The 21,074-nt window shown below is 38.3% G+C and overlaps 1 non-coding gene across 1 annotated transcript; it reads left to right on the top strand.

Annotated features, from left to right (window-relative positions):
• Positions 1–20,938: 20,938 nt before the first annotated feature.
• LOC123456955 lies at positions 20,939–21,074 on the top strand. Its single transcript, XR_006634813.1, has one exon. It is a non-coding gene; the product is annotated as a small nucleolar RNA SNORA13 (small nucleolar RNA).

The raw sequence follows: 21,074 nt of genomic DNA, 5'->3' as shown, positions 1-21,074 counted from the left end.
AATCAAAACTCCAATGATAACTTTGGTTGGAACAAAGTCTCACTCTATCTCAGGCTGACCTGAAAACCACTCATAGCCCAGGCTGGCCTCAAACTCATGGCAATCCTCCTACCTCATCTTGCCAAATGCTGGGATTAATGGTGTGTACCACCACACCTGGATAAATGACATTTTCCACAGAAATGAAAAGAAAAGGTAAAAACGTCTGCAAAAACAATCCTGAACAGAGAAAAAATAGATATACTGGAGGAATTACAATACCTAGCTTCAAACTCTGCCACAGAGGCATAACAAAAAAAGGTATGGTACTGTCACAAAAATGGACACAAAAACCAATGTGATAGAGGAAACAAAAGGAAGTTTAAGCACCTACAACTTTCTGATTTTTGTAAAGGGTGCTAAGAAACATTATTTTTCTTTTACCTAAAAAAGATGTTCTGGGAAAACTGTACATATACATTCAGAAGAATGAAAGAGATCTACTTCTCTGTATATAAAAGTCAATGCAAAATATATTAATATAAGACCTGAAACTTTGAAGCTGCAAAAGGAAAAACAGGAAAAACAATTCAAGAGACAGGCAAGGACTTTCTTGATAGGATTCTAGTAGCATAGGATATACTAGCAAGAATTGGCAAATAGGACTAACATGGGTCTGCACAGCAAAGGAAACAATTATCCAAGCATAGAGACAACAAAGAGAATGGGAGAAAATCTTTGCTAGCTATTGCAGTCAGGTTTGCAAAGCTGGCAGAAAACACCCAACCAAGAGCAGCTTATGGGGGGAAAGAATGTTTATTTTGGCTTATAGACTTGAGGGGAAGCTCCATGATAGCTGGAGAAAATGATGGCATGAGCAGAGGTTGGACATCACCTCCTGCCCAACATCAGATGGACAACAGCAACAGGAGAGTGTGTCAAACAATGGCAAGCGGACACTGGTTATAATACCTATAAGCCCGCTCCCAACAATACACTGCACCCAGGAGGCATTAATTCCCAATCTCCATCAGCTGGACACTTAGTATTCAGAAAACCCAAGTTTATCGGGTACACCTGAATCAACCCACCACACCAGCTATTATTAAGATAAATTCCAGAATATATAAGGTACAAAAAAAAAACACTTAAAGAACAAATAGGCCAGTGAATAAATGGACAAGTGAGTTACACAGATGATGCTCAAAACAAGCAGTACAGCTAAGTGTGGTGATATATGCCTTTAATCCCAGCACTCGGGAGGTTGAGGTAGGAGGGTCACTGTGAGTTCAAGGCCAGCCTGAGACTATTTAGTCAATTCCAGCGTTAGCCTTGGCTAAATCAAAATTTTACTTTGAAAAACCAGAAAAAGAAGCAGTACGAATGGCTAATAAATAAAGTATTGAAGATCCTTAGCTATAAACACAATGTTTATCCACCAAAAAGCCAATTCTAGACTAATGACTTCAATTTACAACTTATGTAATGACCCATGACATATTTAAGAGATTTGATGATATACTGGTTGAAGTGCATCACAACCAAAATCTGTACATTGATGTTCTAATTCCCAGTACCTTTGAGTCTGACTGTATTTGGGAAAAGGGTCTCTACAGAGATAATTGGTTAAAATGAGGTTGGTCAACACAACTCAAATATGACTCTTCATAAACATAGGAAAGTAGGATAAGATGCACAGAATACATGGAAAACAAGAACAACATAGTACCTATAAGCCAAGGAGAGAGTCACCAGAAGAAACAAATTCTGTCTATACTTTCATCTCAGACTTGCAGTCTCCTTAGCCATTATATGTTACAGTATTATGAACCCAATGGTGCTCACCCCTAATTCCTATGTTGAAGTAGTAGCCACTATTAACTGAATTTGCAGACAGAGCCTTAATCCAGTTTAAATGGTATAATAAGAGGAAGAGGCCCACGAGATGTACACCAACAACGCCATGTGAGCATACTTCAGAAAGATGCTAACTGTAAACCAAGGAGCAACCTCAAAAGAAACTGACCTTGAAGGTACCTTACGACCTCCTATTTCACAGTTCCAGATGGTGAGAAACCAAGTTTTTCTCATTTAAAGCACACTACTCTGTGAAGTACTTGTTACAGTAGCCCAAGCAAACTAACACACTTTACCAATACAAGTAAGGAAAGATAAAGTTGTTAAGCACTGGGCTGGAGAGAGAGATTGCTTAGCAGTTAAGGCCCTTGGCTGCAAAGCCAAAGGACCTAGGTTCAATCCCCCAGGATCCATGTAAGCAGATGCATAAGGTGGCACATGTGTCTGGAGTTAATATGCAATGGCTGGAAGCCATTTTCTTCTCTCTCCTTGTGTCTTTCACTCAATTTAAAAAAAAAAAGTTGTTAAGCATTCACATTTAACCAATAAAATCTTGGCCAAGCTAATCAAACATTTCTTTTTACATGCATACCCCATATACGTGCACATGGAGGCCAGAGATAACTGGGTGCTCTTCTCCACTGTTCATCCTAGGTCTTACAATCTGGAGCTACTATCTGTCTAGGAGCTCCAGTAAGTCTCTAGTCTCCACCAGCAGCAGCCTGGGGTTATAGACATGTGTAGCCACATCCAACTTTTAAGGTGGGTTCTGCACAGAGTCAAAATTAGCAGTTCCCAGCCTGAAAGGTACTCATACTTAACCAGCCAAGTGCTTTTAACCACTTGATTCATCTCCTCAACCCTGGTGTAAGCTTTTAACCAATAACCTTTCTTACCTTCTTGAAGTACTCTGCGGGTGCAAGTTGAGATCCAGTCAGTGTCCGCAAAAGAAAAATCGGCCAAAATGAGATATTCATCTGGAACCCTATTTGATAAAGTAGGTATCATGAAAAAGCCTCTGAAGCTATGGCAAGATGTTGTAAAAATAGGTTACATTCACCAATCCTATCCAGAAAATTATCTTCTAAGTACTTGGGACATGGTCAAGGTAAGTATATATAACTCGTGGTTGCTTTAGCCACCACTATACTGTCTAGAAACATTTAAGTAGGACTGTAAACTGTCATTTTTCAGAAACCACTGGTTAGGGTTCACCAATGAGCATGTTTTTATGTTGGGGACATAATACTATGAGATGAGCCAAATCACAGCACAGGAGACTTTCATTCTATCACTAACCATCACAGAAGCACAAGGAAAGTCTCAGAGACTTATGGACCCCTCTCCTCAGAGGCCATAGCTTCTTTCCTGTGTATTTTTTAAGTTCCTTTTTTATTTTTAGAGAGAGCAATAGAAAGAGAGAGAATTGGCGGGCCTCAGCCACTTCAATATAACTCCAGATGTTTGTGCCACATGTTGGGCATGTGTGACTTTGCGCTAGCCTCACCTTTGTGCATCTGGGTAACCTTGGATCTGGAAAGTAGAACGTGGCTTCTCAGACTTTGCAGGCAAGTGCCTTATTGGCTAAGCCACCTTTCTAGCCCACTTCCTTCCTTTTATAAGACCATTTTCTGTCACTCAACAAATGCATATATACAGCAGTGCATTTAATTGTATGTTCTATTTAAAAGAAAAACTATACTTATTCTAACAACACATATGCTCAAGTATTTAAGTAAAGTGCACTAATATCAGTAATTGTCTCTAATTTTAATAAGTCTGGTAAAATGATATTGAAGTAGTCACTATAAAGGTATTCATTGTAAAATTCTTTTGCCATTGCTGTGCTTAAAACTTTTCATAAAATATTAGGATTAAAAAAAACTAAACTCACTTTAGCAACCTTTGCACATACTAAACACGATCATCTTGGAATTTATATCACAAGCTACCAAAATAGATTCATCTAGAAATCCTAACAATTGGTATCATAACACCTGACACATGTCACAGGGAATAGATATTTGCTATTTTTAGTGATTTCTGGAGAATCTGACTTGGGCAATAGCTGTCAGAATGTGAATCACTGGCAACAGATTCATCAATAGGACAACATATGCAAAAAAAAAAAAAATTAGCACAGACTAAGTCACCCTCTAATAATCCTGCATCAAAACTACACTAATCTGACTAGAAAAGCAGTGACAGGAAAAATAGAGTTTATTACACACTTATTTATAATGAATCAATAGTTCTGATGTATGACAGTTTCCCATTATCCAAATACTTATTAGATGTATCCAGGATTACCTGGTCCTTGCACCTTTATCTTAGTTTCCATATACACTAGATTTTTCTAAATGTAATGTTGCATAATTCGACAATTGCCTGAAGGCAAACACATATTTAAAAACCAAAAACTATTTAAGGATATTTTAAAAGTTCAAAATCACTTAATTTTTTTGTATATTTTTATGAGAGAGAAAACAAGCAAGAGTGACAGGAATAGAATTGGCATGCCAGGGCCTGCAGCCACTGTGATCAAACTCCAGAAGTGTGTGCCACCTTGTGCATATGTGCAATCTTTCACATGCATCACCTTGTACATCTAGCTTACATGGGACTTGGGTAGTTGAACAAGAATCCTTAGGCATCACAGGCAAGCACCTTAACTGCTAAGCCATCTCTCCAGCCCTCAAAACCACTTTAAACTAATCCATAGTGTTTTGAAGTCTGGGGTGTTTTACAACATGGAAATGGCCACTCAGATCAGGAGCAGTGGAGCTTCTTGAGGTTAATGATAATGTTCTAGTTTCTGACGGGCATGGTGGTTGCAGAGGTATGTGCTCATTTGTAAGTTGTGTTTTGTATGCTAAATTTTTCAAAATGTTTTAAATATTTAAGTAACTTATGGTTTTTTTTTTAAAAAAATGTACCTTATAATAAGGAAACCTAGATAATTTGTGTTGTACTAACATGGAAATTAAATACTCAAAAGCATCTAAAAAGGAAAACTGATAAAAATTATACATTTATAATATAATGTAGTATCAAAATATTTACTTGTCAGCATGTATAGTTGTATAATTCATATTTTTAAATAACCTGTATAAAACTCAGCAAAAGGGGGCTGGAGAGATGGCTTAGCAGTTAAGGTGCTTGCCTACAAAGCCAAAGGACCTCACATCAATTCCCCAGTACCCACGTAAACCAGATGCACAAGGTGGTGCATACATCTCGAGTTTGTTTGCAGTGGCTGGAAGCCCTGGCGTGTCCATTCTCTTTCTTTCTCTCAAATAAATAAAAACAAAAATGAAATATTTAAAAAATAAACCTCAGCAAAAGAACATAATCATAAATATGGCTATGTATTTGAAGTACAATTTCAATAGCTTTGATTTCTTTTTAAAAAATGCAAACACACATTGAATAGAGAAAAACAAATCAAAACAAGAAACTACTAAGGTCCAGGTTAGCACTCACTTCTCATGCAAAACTGTATGTAACTGACCAAATATAAGCAACAAAAATGTGAATGTGAAGAAAAAGTGGCAAAAAATGAGTTGCAGAATGAATTAGAACAAAAGTATAATGTAACATACGTAAATGAAAATGCCATTGTGAAAACCATTATTTTGTTTGCTAACCTTAAAAAATTAAAAAGGCAAAGGTAACACACACATACCCTAAACCATCTTTGTGGCACATGCCACGTAATCCCAGCTCTTAGGAAGTAGGATTATTAGCACTTTAAAGCTAATCTGAGCTACATTGAGATTCTCTTTCAAATCAACCTATCTATGACTAGCTTAAAAATAATGGAGGTAGGGTGCAAGGCAAGCACTCTGCCACTGACCTACACTCCAGCTCCTTAAAAAATACTTTGAAGAAAAATTTTGGCACTAAAAGTTGAATCCAAACTGAGTGCAGTGGCTCACACCTCTCTAAGCACTTGAGAGACTTGAGTGTAGTAATGGTAATGTGAACTATCCCCCATAGACTCATGTGTTTCAGAGTGGAAATTTAGGAGGTGGAGCTTTGCTGGAGTCAGTGTGTCAATTGGAGCAGGCCTTGGGATGTTATAGCTCAAGATCACCTTGCCAGAGTTAGCCTACTGTCTTGGCTACCTTCTAGCTCCTGTGACAAGATGTGACATCCAACCTCTGTTCCACCATCCTCTGTCATGCCATGATGCAGCTTCCCCTCAAAACTTTAACCCTGAAATAAATCCTTTCCTCCCATCATGAGCTGCTTATGGTCTGCTGTTTTGTCTCAGCAAGGAGGTGGCATGGAAGACCAGCCTGTACTACCGAGTGAGTTCCAAAAAATTTAACCTAGAGTTTTCTGCAAGCTAAAACTGTCCTACCAGTGACCTACACTCAAAAATTTAAATTTAATTACTTACAGTTAATACAGTATGAAAAGATAATACTAAAAGAGTAGTGATAGTATTTTAAATCTGTTTCTTGGAAGACTTTTTAATTAAGAGACAAAAATTATTTTTTTATTTTTTATAGTATGTTTTTATTTTTAGCATTGTAAAGAAAATAAAAACCAACAGGTATTGATACACAAAAACTTACTTTTAATTGTTTTATAGTATTTTTAATTTTAGAATTATAAAGAAAATAAAAATCAACATATATAGATACACCCACTCAGAATGTAGAATGGTGATCAAATAAACTCTATCACTCTTTTAAATTGTGTGTGTGTGTGTAGGTACACCATGCATACCATGGCACTGGAAGTCAAAAGACAATCTTGGGGGATTAGTCCTCTCCTTCCACACCTTGTTTGAGACATGGTCTCTCTTGTTTATTGCCACTGGGAAAACCAGATTAGTTTGTACACAAGATTGAGTTATACTGGGTCGACTTCCCATTGCTACAGATGTATTATGATTAGAGAGGGACAATGTACCACTGCATGTCAGTCTTGTGGGGGCTGGGAATCTGAACCCTAGTATGTGGATGAAGTGCCTTTAAACACTGAGTCATCATCCAACTGCTAAATCACTTATTTTCTACAGCTAATCAGGATATGCTTAAATTCTAAAAGTTCCCCTCTTCATATTTTATATACTCAGTCAAAATTAAGCATTGCATGCTTTGTCCCTTAAGTTTTTTCATGGTTAAGATTCAGTTTCTTTTCTGTTTTGTTTTTCAAGGTAGGGTCTCGCTCTAGCCCAGGCTGACCTGGAATTCACTACGTAGTCTCAAGGTGGCCTCAAACGCACGGCAATTCTCCTACCTCTGCCTCTTTCAAGTGCTGGGATTAAAGATGTGTGCCACCACATCCGGCTTTTAATGGTTAAAATTTAGAGCTCACTCTTAAAGACTGAAAAGTATTAACTGTTCTACCCTTCTTTCACTCTGATTCCTTCCCACTGTAAATGTAATAAAATTCTTGTGTTTAAATTACATTATGAATGCTAAATCACACATTCCCCCTGTGCTCATCCCCCTATCTATAATGCTGACTGGTTCAGGAGAAAAGATCAAGAGGGAGCATAATTCAACTGTTACAAGTATCTCCAGAAGGGTTTTAGAATCTGCATGTATAACCTAAAAAGCTATTTTTTATATTTTAAATTTGAAACTTAGGATATGTCTTACATGAAATGAGCCCTTTCAGCACACATATGTCCACTTAACTCCTTAAAATATGGTACTGAGTTCCTTTCTCATACATTTTCCACAGTAACTGCCTGACCATCTATTTGTAAGAATTTCTAAGAAAGTTTTATAAGGTCATTCAAAACTATTCCTATTAAACATCTATCAGTAAAAAAAAATATATTTTATTTTAAGAACTATTTTTCCTTACCCAGTGGAGGTTTCAGTAACTCTCCGCCCTTTTCACATGTTCCAACAGGCTGAATGTCGGATGAATCAACAAGTCTCCAGAAATCATTCTGACTGCCAGCACCGTCCAGGCGCAAACGTAATCTGGCCCCACTAGTTGCAATAACTGAAGCAATACATACTGAAGCAGTACTGCGAGGGTCACGGGCTTCCAGTTTCATGCCAACTTTAAATTCATTAACTGGTGGAATCTCAGACTGTACATAAATAAAATTATGTTAATATGCATTAGCTATAAGAAAAATAGATGATCAATTTTTACCAGAATACCTGAGAAACATTTTAAGTTGGAGTCTTCATAGCGGAAGGTGAATGATGGCTACAAAGCTCAAGGAAAATATCTCACAGATCTCTCCTTAGCTTGATGTGCAACATAAAAACATTTCCCCATCGCTACTCTCATTGATCTGCCACACACATTCAGGCAACCAGATGCAGTGCATAAAATGTACCCTGATTGGCTTTCTAAAATAAGAATCTCATTTAAAAAATTCCTCTTGGAATAAGCTAAGTAGAAGCCTATGATAAAGTCTTATGAAAGTCCATGATAAAATCCAATTCTCCAGCATAGCTTAAACACCTCCACCCCTTTAATCTCTGTCTCACACTATTGCTTCTATCCACTTTGTACTCCGGCTACTCTGTGACACCCCTTAGTTCACATTCTTGCTGGGGTTTTCTTTTACTGGAGTATCATTCCCTCATTCCAAACAACTCAAACAGCATCTCTTCTGTGAACCTTCCTAGTATACAGTTACCACACTTTTCACAGATATTTGCAAGTCTGTCTCTCTCTCCAGATGCACAATTGTAAGGCTTAGTATACCTAAAAGAATAAATGAAAAGAGAACTATGGCTTCTAAACACAACCACAATCCCACTTTCTCTTCACACTACCAGAATCTAACAATCAAATAGACAACCTTCAATAAGTTAATGTTTTATAATATACACATCAACAGAATTTGGGCATACCTGTCTGAAGTATTCTGAAGGTGCCCTTATAGATGCAGTCTCTTTCAAATATGTGTCCCAGTTAAAATCATCTGGATAAAATACATGTACAAGTTAGGATGGGTTTTTGGAACAGTAGACTTTCACAATAAAATGTGTTTTAGTCCATAGTTGTTTAAATAATATTTTCTAAATTATTACTTTAAAAAATATTTCACTTATTTGCAAGCACAGCAAAAGAAACGGAAGGAAGGAAGGAAGGGAGGGAGGGAGGGAGGGAGGGAGGGAGGGAGGGAGGGAGGGAAGGGAAGGGCGGGCACACTAGGGCCTCTAACCACTGCAAACAAACTTGAGACACATGTGCCACTCTGTGTGTCAAGCTTTATGTGGGTATTGGGGAATTGAACCTTGGCCATTAAACTTTACCGACAAACTCCTTAACTACTGAGGAATCTCTCCATCCCTGAAAATTATATCTTGATAAAATCAGTATAGTATGGAAATGGATAGTAGTAAGCACACACTAACCTGATGACATCCATGGACCTGGAGACCTGGAGGGATGAGCTGAAATGAAAAAAAACAAGGTCACTGATGAAAGGAGGTAAGTTGAGCAAAGGTTCTAGTCACAGTGAAAAGTGTGATTCTACGGGGTTAATCTCTATAGATAACCTTCATGGGGGAAAAAAAGATAATTATGGGACATACTATTCCAAGGTTTAAATTTTCAATGCAGGTTTAACAGAACAAGAAGATGTTTATATGGACACCTGTTGTAAAACAATAATTTGCTATGTGATTCTTTTCATCCAGCCTTTTGTGTAAATGACTTCTCATTCAGGTCTAATGTTCCAGATTCTCTCTTTAGTGTCTGATGCCATTTTAGACATGAATTATTAACAATAATAAACTTAAAATGTGAATGGCACCTGCAGGTTAGTAAATACAGTTAGCATTTACTAAATATTTACTGCATGACTAGGAATTATACTGGGTAATTTACATTCACTCTTTTAAAAAAAGTTATTTGAGAGAAAGGGGGAGGAAGAGAGAGAGAGAGAGAGAGAGAGAGAGAGAGAGAGTGTGTGTGCACGTGCGCATGTGTGTGTGTGCACATGTGCGTGTGTGTGTGAATGGGCACACTAAGACCTCCATCCCCTGAAAACGAAATCCAGATGCATGCACCACCTTGTGTACCTGGATCATGTGGGTCCTAAAGAGTCAAACCTGAGTCCTTTGGCTTTTTAGGCAAGCACATTAACTACTAAGCCATCTCTTCAGCCCCTACATTCATTGTTTATTCCATTGTAATAGTCCCAATTAGGCAAGAACTAATATCGCTATACTACAGATGAAAGAAGCTAGGGTAGGGTGTGGTGACACACACCATTAATCCCAGCACTCAGTAGGCAGAGGTAGGATGATTGACATGAGTTTGAGGCCACCCTAAGACTACATAGTCATTTCCAGGTCGTCCTGGGCTAGAGTTAGACCCTACCTTGAAAAAATTAAACGGAAGCTAAGAAACACTGAGGAGTAATTTGTCCAAGGCCACAATGCCAGTCAGTAAGGAATGAGGCCAGGATTCTAGAACAAGTCTGTCAGATCTTACAGTGTCTAAGCTCTTTATCAAATGAACTGTCTTGTCATCATAAAAGACTTTCACAGTGACTTTAAAGTTAGTAAAAAAGGGTTTCATTAGTAACCATTTAAAATACATGGAATAATTAGCTATTTATGGCAAACTTTTCATTGAAATATACAGGTGCCATTTTATTTAATCCAAAACAATTTAACATTAAGTAAAATGAAAGTAAAGTTTCAAAGTAATTTTTGGCTTTTTCTGTTGCCTAGATTTTATAAGAGTTTAGTGTACACAGACTATATCAAAAATAATATGACTTAATTTTAACACTGAAGGAGAAAAGAAAATGTTGCATTAAATGACAGGAAAACCTACCACTTTGCACAGATGCAGTATCTGAATGAGGAGGTTGCTCTTGATTTTCTTTCTCGACGTCCATTGACTCTAACAAGAAAGAAAATAGTAATACCACAAGGCATAGAAAAGTCTAAAAAAGTACTTTAAAAACCAACAGTCATAATTAATTTAATTTTATGATAAATCTTTTCATTTTCTATGGAGGCTATTACTGTTTTCTAATGAGCTATGCACTTTATAGTTCACTTGTTAATTTTGTTTGCTGTATGTCTCCTTCTACTAGAGTTAAAGCTCCATAAAGGCAGGGATTTATTTGTTGTTGTCTATACTCTAAGGGTCTGCAAGAGGACCTGACAAGCAGACCACAGTCAATGCATTTGTCCAGTGACTGTATCAAACAAGTCAAAATTAGCAATAAGCAGATCATTGCAATACTTCAAATAATGTCTTCAGAGTGAAGTGGATGCTTTAAAGTATTCAAAACTCATCACGGAAGGCAAAATAGAACATACTTCAACAAGGGTTTTGGTAGGTTTTTTTCATTTGTGCCAGAGATTTCAAACACTCAATCATTTCAGACCTTACCAGATCTTATCATATACCATTTTGCACATGTGTGTGTGCATGTGTGTGCACATATATAATATGAAAGGGAAAAAAGTCTAGTTCTTTGGGCTGGGGAGATAGCTCAGTGGGTAAAAGTGCTTGCTATGCAAGCATGAGGACTTGAGTTAGATCCTTAACACCCATGTAAAAAAAGCCAGGCACAGTCTATTAACCCCCCAGTGCTGAGGAGGTGGGGAAACAGAAGGACTGCTGGGATTCCCTGGTTAGCCCATCTAAATCCCTAAAGTACAGAGCTCCAAGTTCACTGACAGAGATTGTCTTGGGGAAATAAGGTTAAAAAATTTAAAAAGTAATTTTTAGCTTTGTCTGTTACCTAGATTTTATAAGAGTTCAGTGTACACAGACTATATCAAAAAGAATGTGAGTTAATTTTAACACCAAAGGAGAAAAGAAAATGTTGCATTAAACAACAGGAAAACCTACCACTTTGCACAGATACAGTATCTGAATGAGGAGGTTGTTCTTGATTTTCTTTCTCAACATCCATTGACTCTAACAAGAAAGAAAATAGTAATACCACAAGGCATAGAAAAGTCTAAAAAAGTACTTTAAAAACCAACAGTCATAATTAATTTAATTTTATGATAAATCTTTTCATTTTCTATGGAGGCTATTACTGTTTTCTAATGAGCTATGCACTTTATAGTTCACTTGTTAATTTTGTTTGCTGTATGTCTCCTTCTACTAGAGTTAAAGCTCCATAAAGGCAGGGATTTATTTGTTGTTGTCTATACTCTAAGGGTCTGCAAGAGGACCTGACAAGCAGACCACAGTCAACGCATTTGTCCAGTGACTGTATCAAACAAGTCAAAATTAGCAATAAGCAGATCATTGCAATACTTCAAATAATGTCCTAGAAGTGAAATGGATGCATTAAAGTATTCAAAACTCATCACGGAAGGTAAAATACAACATACTTCAACAAGGGTTTTGGCAGTTTTTTTTCATTTGTGCCAGAGATCGCAAACAATCATTTCAGATCTTACAAGATCTTGTATATCATTTTGCACATGTGTGCATGCACATGTGTGCACATACATAATCTGAAAGGGAAAAAATCTAGTTTTTAGGGCTGGGGAGATGGCTCAGTGGGTAAAGGTGCTTGCTATGCACTTGAGTTAGATCCTTAGCACCCATGTAAAAAAAAAGCCAGGCACAGTCATGCATGTCTATTAACCCCCCAGTGCTGAGGAGGTGGGGAAACAGAAGGATTGCTGGGATTCCCTGGTCAGACCATCTAAATCCCAAAAACACAGAGCTCCAAGTTCACTGAGAGAGACTTACTTAGGGAAATAAAATTAAAAAATAAAAAATTAATTTTTGGCTTTTTCTGTTGCCTGATTTTGTAAGAGTTTAGTGTATATAGACTATATCAAAAATAATTTGAATTAATTTTAACACTGAAGGAGAAAGAAAATGTTGCATTAAATGACATGTAAACCTACCACTTTGCACAGATGCAGTATCTGAATGAGATGGTTGCTCTTGATTTTCTTTCTCAACATCCATTGACTCTAACAAGAAAGAAAATAGTAATACCACAAGACATAGAAAAGTCTGAAAAAGTACTCTAAAAACCAAGAGCTCCAGCTTTCACACCAATGTGCATGGGGCCTGCACATCTGCACACGTGCATGCATACAACACACACACACAACTCTCCCCGAAGTTGTTTTCAAATGACCATTTGTGCTTATAGTTCTCCAACTATCTTCAGTGTCTTAAGTGTGTATGCTGAGTTGGGACTCAAAGTTCCCCAATAGCAATAGTTGATATGTCTCTTGGTTATCTGTAGATTTATAGACTCCTGTACCTGTTCTTTCCTTCTTGTAAATTCTTTGTTGACCAATATATTTGGCTGATCTGCTAAGGGATTTCTAGTTTGCAATTTTCCCATAGTATTGGATTGTTCTGGCCCTTTTATTTTATCTAAATTATGAGTATAAATATCTTGAAGAATTTAATTGGACTCTAGTTTGGCATTTTGTGTGGAAGACAGGATAGTCGACTATCATTTGTATACTTCTCATATCTCACTCTCTTTTTGTAACATGAGCAGTCAAGAATCGCTATTGCCTAGCTCTACTAGTTTATTAGCAACTGAAAATAGATGTATTCTATTATCCTTTATTATTCAGACAACTTATTTTTTTTTTTATTTTATTTACGAGAGAGAAAGGAAGATAAAAAAAAAGAATGGGCACACCAGGGCCTCTAGTCACTGCAAACAAACTCTAGACACATGCACTACCTTGGGCAACTGGCTTTACATGGGTAAAGTGGAATTGAACTTGGGTCCTTTGGCTTTGCAGGCAAGCAACTTAACCACTAAGCCATCTCTCCAGCCCTCAGACAACTTCTATTTAAGAACATAAGAACATAGGAAAATCACAACATACTTCTTTGTTTATTCTCAAGTTTTCAAAATGATGGGAAGAATTTTCAGCATTCTCCACAAATAAATGAGGATTTTATGCCATAGTTGATATGTTTCTAACAATCACTGGTTTAGCCTTATTGATGCTCTACTGTTCAATAATATGCTTCAGTTTGTCCAGTAGTAGTAAGCTGCTGTTGTGGTTTGATTCAGGTGTCCCTCATAAATTCAGGAGTTCTGAATGCTGGACTCCAAGCTGATGGAGATTTGAAAATTAATGTCTCCTGGAGACAGTGTATTGTTGGAGGAGGGCTTATGGGTATTATAGCCAGTGTCCCCTTGCCAGTGTTTGGCATACTCTCTTGTTGCTATTGTCCATCTGATGTTAGCCAGGAGGTGATGTCCACCCTCTGCTCGTGCCACCGTTTTCCCCTGCCATTTTGGAGCTTCCCCTCAAATCTGTAAGCCAAAATAATTTTTCCCCCAATAAACTGCTCTGGGTCAGGTGATTTCTGCCAGCAATGAAAATCTGACTGCAACAGCTTCCTAAAGAATGGTGTCTTTCAAGGTATCAGATCTACTTAGTTTTGATTAACTCTTGAAGAGAATAGTTCAGAAGAATATGTAGGCTTCCTTTGTTGGAATTACTTGAAGAAGGTACACACTTGTATTTACTAAATAGTTCTACAGTAAAACTAAGAGAAAAAAGTAAAACTCTAAAGGCATGGCTCTTATTCTAGAGAAATTCTAACTAAATCAACACACTTAAACTAATAAACCAAAGAAAATTAAAGGACAACATTCAGCATTGAACGAGAAGAAAAGACTTCAGAGATAATAGACTTAAGAAAGAAACAGATATTAGACAGGGAAATATGTGTAATGGTAAAGGAAATATAATACAAAATACAAACGAGTATGGTATATACATGAAACAGTAAGAAGCAGACTTCCTACACCAGCAATACAGAATGGAGTTTTTTTTAATCACTTATATTTAGTTCAAAGTCTGGATTCTATTTATCTTTTCTGCATATCTTTTTGTTTTTGTCTTTCTTTTCATTGCTCAAGGAATCAAACACAGGGCCTTTCACATAGTAGACAAGCACTCTAACATTTATGTTACTTCACCAGCCCCAAAGATTTGAATTTTAACCTTAGCTATGTCAAAGATGATTGTATGAATGGTTTGTTTAACCTCTCTGAGCTTTTGTTTTCTCATTTATAAGACTAGGGGAGGACTGGAGAGATAGCTTAGCGGTTAAGCACTTGCCTGTGAAGCCTAAGGACCCTGGTTCGAGGCTCAATTCCCCAGGACCCACATTAGCCAGATGCACACGGGGACACACACATCTGGAATTCATCTGCAGTGGCTGGAAGCCTTGGCACGCCCATTCTCTCTCTCTCTCTCTCTCTCTCTCTCTGTGTGTGTGTGTGTGTGTGTGTGTGTGTGTGTGTGTGTGTCTGTGTCTCTGCCTCTTTCTCTGTCACTCTCAAATAAATAAATAAAAATAAACCAAAAAAAAATTAAAAAAAAAAAAGACTAGGGGAAACTCTTCTTTTTTTTTTTTTTTTTTTTGCTTCTGTGTGTGCATGCACATATATGTGCCTATGAAGTTACCCATGTGCTTGACTGCAGTGGGGTGCCTGCAGTGGCTGGAGCAGAACACTGGGTACCCCATTACAATGGTCTTCTACCTGTTCTTTATAGGCTGGAGTCTCTTACTGATTCAGGAATTTACAATCCCCCACCCGCAATGCAACCTCCAATGATTCTCAGGTCTCTGTGCTCCTATGGAACAAGAATTACAGATACACATGGCTATATCCAGCTGCTTATGTAAGTCTTGACGCTCAAACTCCAGCAGTCTTTCCAGTGTTCTCAGGCCCTCATTCTTACACAAGGGATGCTCTGAGCCATTGAGCCATCTCTTTAGCCCTAGGGTAGAAAATTGTAAGCACCCTACATTTCCTATTTTTTAAAGGCTTGGGACTGGGAAGATTACTCAGTGGCTAAAGGTGCTTCCTTGCCAATCTTGCTGGCCCAGGTTTCAATTCCCTAGTACACAAACAAAATCAGATTCACAAAGTGACACATTTCTTGAGTTCAATGGAAGCAGAAAGAGGCACTGACATGCCCATTCATATTCCATTTATATTTTCCCTTCCCCCTTCTCCCTCTCTGATAAACAAATAAAAAATAAAAATATTTTCTTTTCTGTTTTTTTAAAAAGGCTTTGGGCTGGAAGGATGGCTTAGCAGTTAAGGTGCTTGCCCACAAAGCCAAAGGACCCAGGTTTGATTCCCCAGGACCCACGTAAGCCAGATACACAAGGTGGCACATACATCTGGAGTTAATTTGTAGTGGCTGGAAGCCTTGGCGCGCCCACGCTCTATCTCACTTGCTGCCTCTCTCTTTATCTGTGACTCTCTCTCTCTCAAATAATTTTTTTTTAAAAAACTTTATTTTTAAAAAAATCCCCAGAGAAAAAACACAAATATGGCAATAAAAATTACTTCAAGAAACAAACAGCAAGCTGGGCATAGTGGTGCATGCCTTTAATCCCAGCACTCTGGAGGGAAAGGTAGGAAGATTGCTGAAAATTCAAGGACAATCCGGGACAACCCAGTGAATTCCAGGTCATCTTGGGATAGAGTGAGACCCTACCTGGAATACAAACCAACAAACAAACAAACACCAGACATGGCCAACAAGTGTCAAAGCAGTGTTTCTTGAGATTAAAAACCAATTCCTCCCTTTCATATCTCAGCAATTAGATCATTATCTATCCTCTAAATAAATCTGCTTCTTGAATCACTGTGCTCTGACAAGTCATAGATAAAATATATTTAATGAAAAATCCAAAGGATGATTGCTTCTTTCAAATATTAGGAAATGATTCTAGAAGGAAAATGCTAAAAGCAGGATCTGATTATTCAATTTTATATGCCAGTATTCCATGGTTAAAAATTTTGTAACTTAGAAAAACTTAATAAGCAGTGGTTTTATATTGTTAAAATTTAAATGCCTTTATTTCAAAAATGTAGTACACAATGAGCTATACATTACAAAACCTAAAAACATTATCTTGATGTAAGTAAATCTTACCCTCATTCGCTGTTTGTCCCATGGTATCCTTTTGGGGGCTGCTTTCCTACAAGGAAAAAACACTAATTAATGCCTCCTTTTAGCATGACAGATTTCTGAAGGGAGCCATAGGAATCAATTATAGAAACAGATCTCTTCCCCTTGGGGAAAAAAAATGGTAAGATCAGTTGTTAGCTAGGAAAAGAAGGAATGGGGAATTACTACTAATGTAACATGAGTATGGGGTTTCCTTTTAGAGATATTAAATTATTCTAACATTTTATGGTAGTGAAGGTTGCACAACCTTTTGAATATACTAGAAGCCACAGCTGAGTTAAAAATTTAAAAGGGTGCTTTTTATTATTAGTTTTGTACTCAGTGAATACAGACAAGTTGGTACCATTGTTAACTTCCTCCCTGTCCTCCCCCCTCCACAGGGACCCTTCTTGTTGGGATATATGGGTCTTGCATTGTGGGGTTAGCCATCAGTTAGGGGTAGGAAGCAATGTCTCTGTGTATCATGATCCAACCCGTGGCTCTGACATTCTTTCCGGCCCCCTCTTCCGCAAATTTCCCTGAGCCATGTTGGGTTCATTTTAGGTCTGCTTCAGTGATGAGGTCTTGGGAACCTCTGTGTCTCTGGATATCTAGTTTGGTAGGAGTTGTTTTCTGTGTCTATCTCCTTCACCCTTGTACTGGTACCAGGTTCACCAAGAATAGCTGGAGCTAAGAAACAAGTCAGAATCATATCCAAAAATGAGCCCACTCTCCATGATTAAGCTCCTACCAATCGTGGGCTAAAAGAGGTCCTACACCTACTAAATTCTCTCTAAAAAATAATGAGTATCCCATTTATCTGGTGCTAACTTTACTCTCTGCTGGAGAATCTGCTTCTCTTTTTCAGACAGACACAGATCCTAAGGAGAAAAACACCCCATCATACCTCAAAATGGCCCCAGTTGAAACTAAGAATAATTGGGGGAAAAGCAAGAGGCTGTTTTCTTGAGCGTTATTTAAAAAAAAAAAAACTCAAATAAAGGCCTTCAAAATGGTTCTCCACTTTACATGTAAGAAAAGTGGTGTTAAAAAATTAAAGCTCTGGGCTGGAGAGATGGCTTAGCGGTTAAGCAATTGCCTGTGAAGCCTAAGGACCCCGGTTCGAGGCTCACTTCCCTAGGTCCCACGTTAGCCAGATGCACAAGGGGGCGCATGCGTCTGGAGTTCGTTTGCAGAGGCTGGAGGCCCTGGCGTACCCATTATCTCTCTCTCCCTCTATCTGTCTTTCTCTCTGTGTCTGGCGCTCTCAAATAAATTAATTAATTTAAAAAAATTAAAGCTCTGTTTTGTGAGCATAACAAGAAGTGGCTTCACTAAGTGTATATTAGCAACAACTCCACCATATGAAAAAAAAAAAAAATTCAACTACAAGTAGGCCAAAAGAGAAACTGGCTGAGTGTAGTTCCATGCAGTTGATAATCACAGCTACTTGAAAGCTGAGGAAGGAGAATCACAAGGTTGGAGCCAGCCTGATGAGACTTTGTCTAAAAAAAATGACTAAGTTGTACGATTTTTTTTTTTTTTTTTAGTATTTGATATTGTAATTTACCTTACCAAAAAACCAGCTACACTATATCTAGCAGGCTAAGAGCAATCTTTGATCCTCTATGCACACCAGTTTACAGACATTTAAAAAAAATTTTTTTTGGTTCATTATTTATTTATTTATTTGAGAGCGACAGACATAGAGAGAAAGACAGATAGAGGGAAAGAGAGAGAGAATGGGCACGCCAGGGCCTCCAGCCACTGCAAACAAACTCCAGATGCGTGTTCCCCCTTGTGCATCTGGCTAACGTGGGACCTGGGGAAGCGAGCCTCGAACCGGGGTCCTTAGGCTTCACAGGCAAGCACTTAACCGCTAAGCCATCTCTCCAGCCCCAGACATTTTTAAATGTACTTCAGAGCTAATAAAAACATCAATACATGCTTTGATAGGTCTTGCTTATTTTAAACTTTTCCAACCTGATTAAACAGTGAGAACCATAATAGTGAATTTATAAAGCCTAAAATTCCCAATACACATAAATGGTTCTGGAAAAAAAATTAGACAATTTATTGAAAAATGTTTTACAGGGATATTTTGCTAATTAATTTGGTCTATAATATTAAGATTTCAGGCTGGAGAAGGAGAAGTAGGAGAATCGATGTGAGTTCAAGGCCACCTGAGACTATATAGTAAATTCCAGGTCAGCCTGAGCTTGAGTGAGACCCTACCTTGAAAAAAAAAAAAAAAAACAAGCAGGCCATGCTAGTGCATGCCTTTAATTCCAGCACTCGGGAGGCACAGGTAGTAGCTGGATCACTGTGAGTTTGAGACCACCCTGAGACTTCATAGCGAATTCCAGGTCAGCCTGGGCTACAGAGTGAGACCCTACCTCAAAAGACTAAAAAGAAAGGACTGACGGAAGGAGGGAGGGAGGGAGGGAGAGAGGAAAAAAATGAAGTGTGAGCTAGGCATACTGTCTCATGCCTATAATCCCAGCATTGGGGAAGCTGCAGTCAAGGATTACTGTGAACACAAGGCCAGCCTTGAAGTTCCAGGCCAACTTTGGCTAGTGCCTCAACCAAAAATTAAAAAGTAGGGCTGCACAGATGGCTCATGGTTAAAGGCGCTTGTTTGCAAAGTCTACTCACCCATGTTTTATTTTTCAGTTCCCAGGAAAATCAAGTTCATGAATCAGCAGATGTGACATTATGATGTGAACTATTTTACCAAAAAGAATCCATAGATTATAATCAATCCCCATCAAACTCCAAAAACATTCTTTACAGAAATGTCAGGCATGGTGATTCATGCCTTTAATCCCAGTACTGGGGAGACAAGGTAGGAGTATCTCTGTGAGTTCAAGGCCACCCTTAGACTACATAGTGAGTTCTAGGTCAGCCTGGGCCAGAATGAGACCCTACCTCAAACCCCCCCCCCAAAAAAGACAAAGTACATATACAAATAGAGGAAAATAAGGGTCTACATCCATGGGCATAAAGGAAATACAATCGAAACCACATTTAGATTCCACCTCTGCCCAGTCAGGAAGGCTGTGAAAAGAAAAGAATACCAACCAGGTGTGGTGGCGCACATCTTTACTCTCAGCACTTCAAAAGCAGAGGTAGGAGGATCACTATGAGTTCGAGGCCATCCCGGGACTAAAGAGTGAGTAAAGGTTATTAGCCTGGGCTAGAGTAAGACCCTACCTCACAAAGAAAGTATGAAGAAAGAAGTGCCTGTGGGGATAAAGGATCACTTATACACCGTTGGTGGGAATGTGAATTGTAATAGTCACTGTGAAAATCAATGTGAGACTCCTCAAAAAACTAAAACTAAGGGATGGGGAGATGTCTCAGCAGCTAAAGGTTACTTCCTTGCAAAGGTTGCCAGCCACCCCAAGTACAGTTGTCCAGCACCCACATAAAGCCTGACATAAGGTGGCAAATGTATCTGTGACCCCAACAAAGCAACCACAATGGGAGGGGCAGGTGCAACCCGAAGCATCCAAAGCTCATGGCCCACTGCCCTGGCGGGAGTTTGCAGTGACAAGAGACGCTGTCTCAAACAAGGTGGGGGACAACACAGACGCTTGGAGACCATCCTCTAGTTCACCAGGTGCTACATACACATACCCATACACCTACCCATACCCATTCACAAATGCAAATAAACATGAAATAAGATGCTACAAGGCCACTCAAGGCTATATAACCCAAAGACTCAAAGTCAGCATGCAATAGGGATAGAAGCACACCTATGTTCATTTCATAACCACTTAACAAAGAGTCTGTGAAATCAGCATAAAAACCAATCATCACACAAAACACGCGGAAAAAATTATGTATTTATGTAATGGATGACTCAACTATAAAGAAGAATGACAATGTCATTTCCAGAATAGTGATGGCTATGGAAGGTATCAGGTAAAGGTTAAGTCAGCCAAGCCAGCAAGACAAATATCAAATAATGGGAGAGGTTTTTAATCAAAAAGCATTATGTACACGTATGAAAATTGTTATTAAAATTCCATAGCAATTATACACACACACATACACACACAGAGGCCATGCACAGCGGTTAATGCCTTTATTCACAGTCATCAGTACGTTGAGGCATGAGGATTGCAGTAAATCTGAGACTAGCCTGGATTACAAAAATAGTTCCAGGTCAACCAGGGCTACAGTAAGACTCTCAAAATAAAAACAGTCTTAAGTGCTGCCCATTCACTTTTTCAAAATTAGTGGGTGTGGTGTTAAAAAGGGCCTAAATAAATGTTTATCTGGCCATGTTCTACTCTTAACTTTTGTTCCTATAGTGTAGGGCCTGCATAAATGATAGCT

This window comes from Jaculus jaculus, chromosome X (genome assembly GCF_020740685.1).
Source record: "Jaculus jaculus isolate mJacJac1 chromosome X, mJacJac1.mat.Y.cur, whole genome shotgun sequence".
NCBI lineage: Eukaryota > Metazoa > Chordata > Mammalia > Rodentia > Dipodidae > Jaculus > Jaculus jaculus.
Note: the sequence above shows the minus strand (reverse complement) of the source record. Positions and strands in the feature narration are given on the sequence as shown.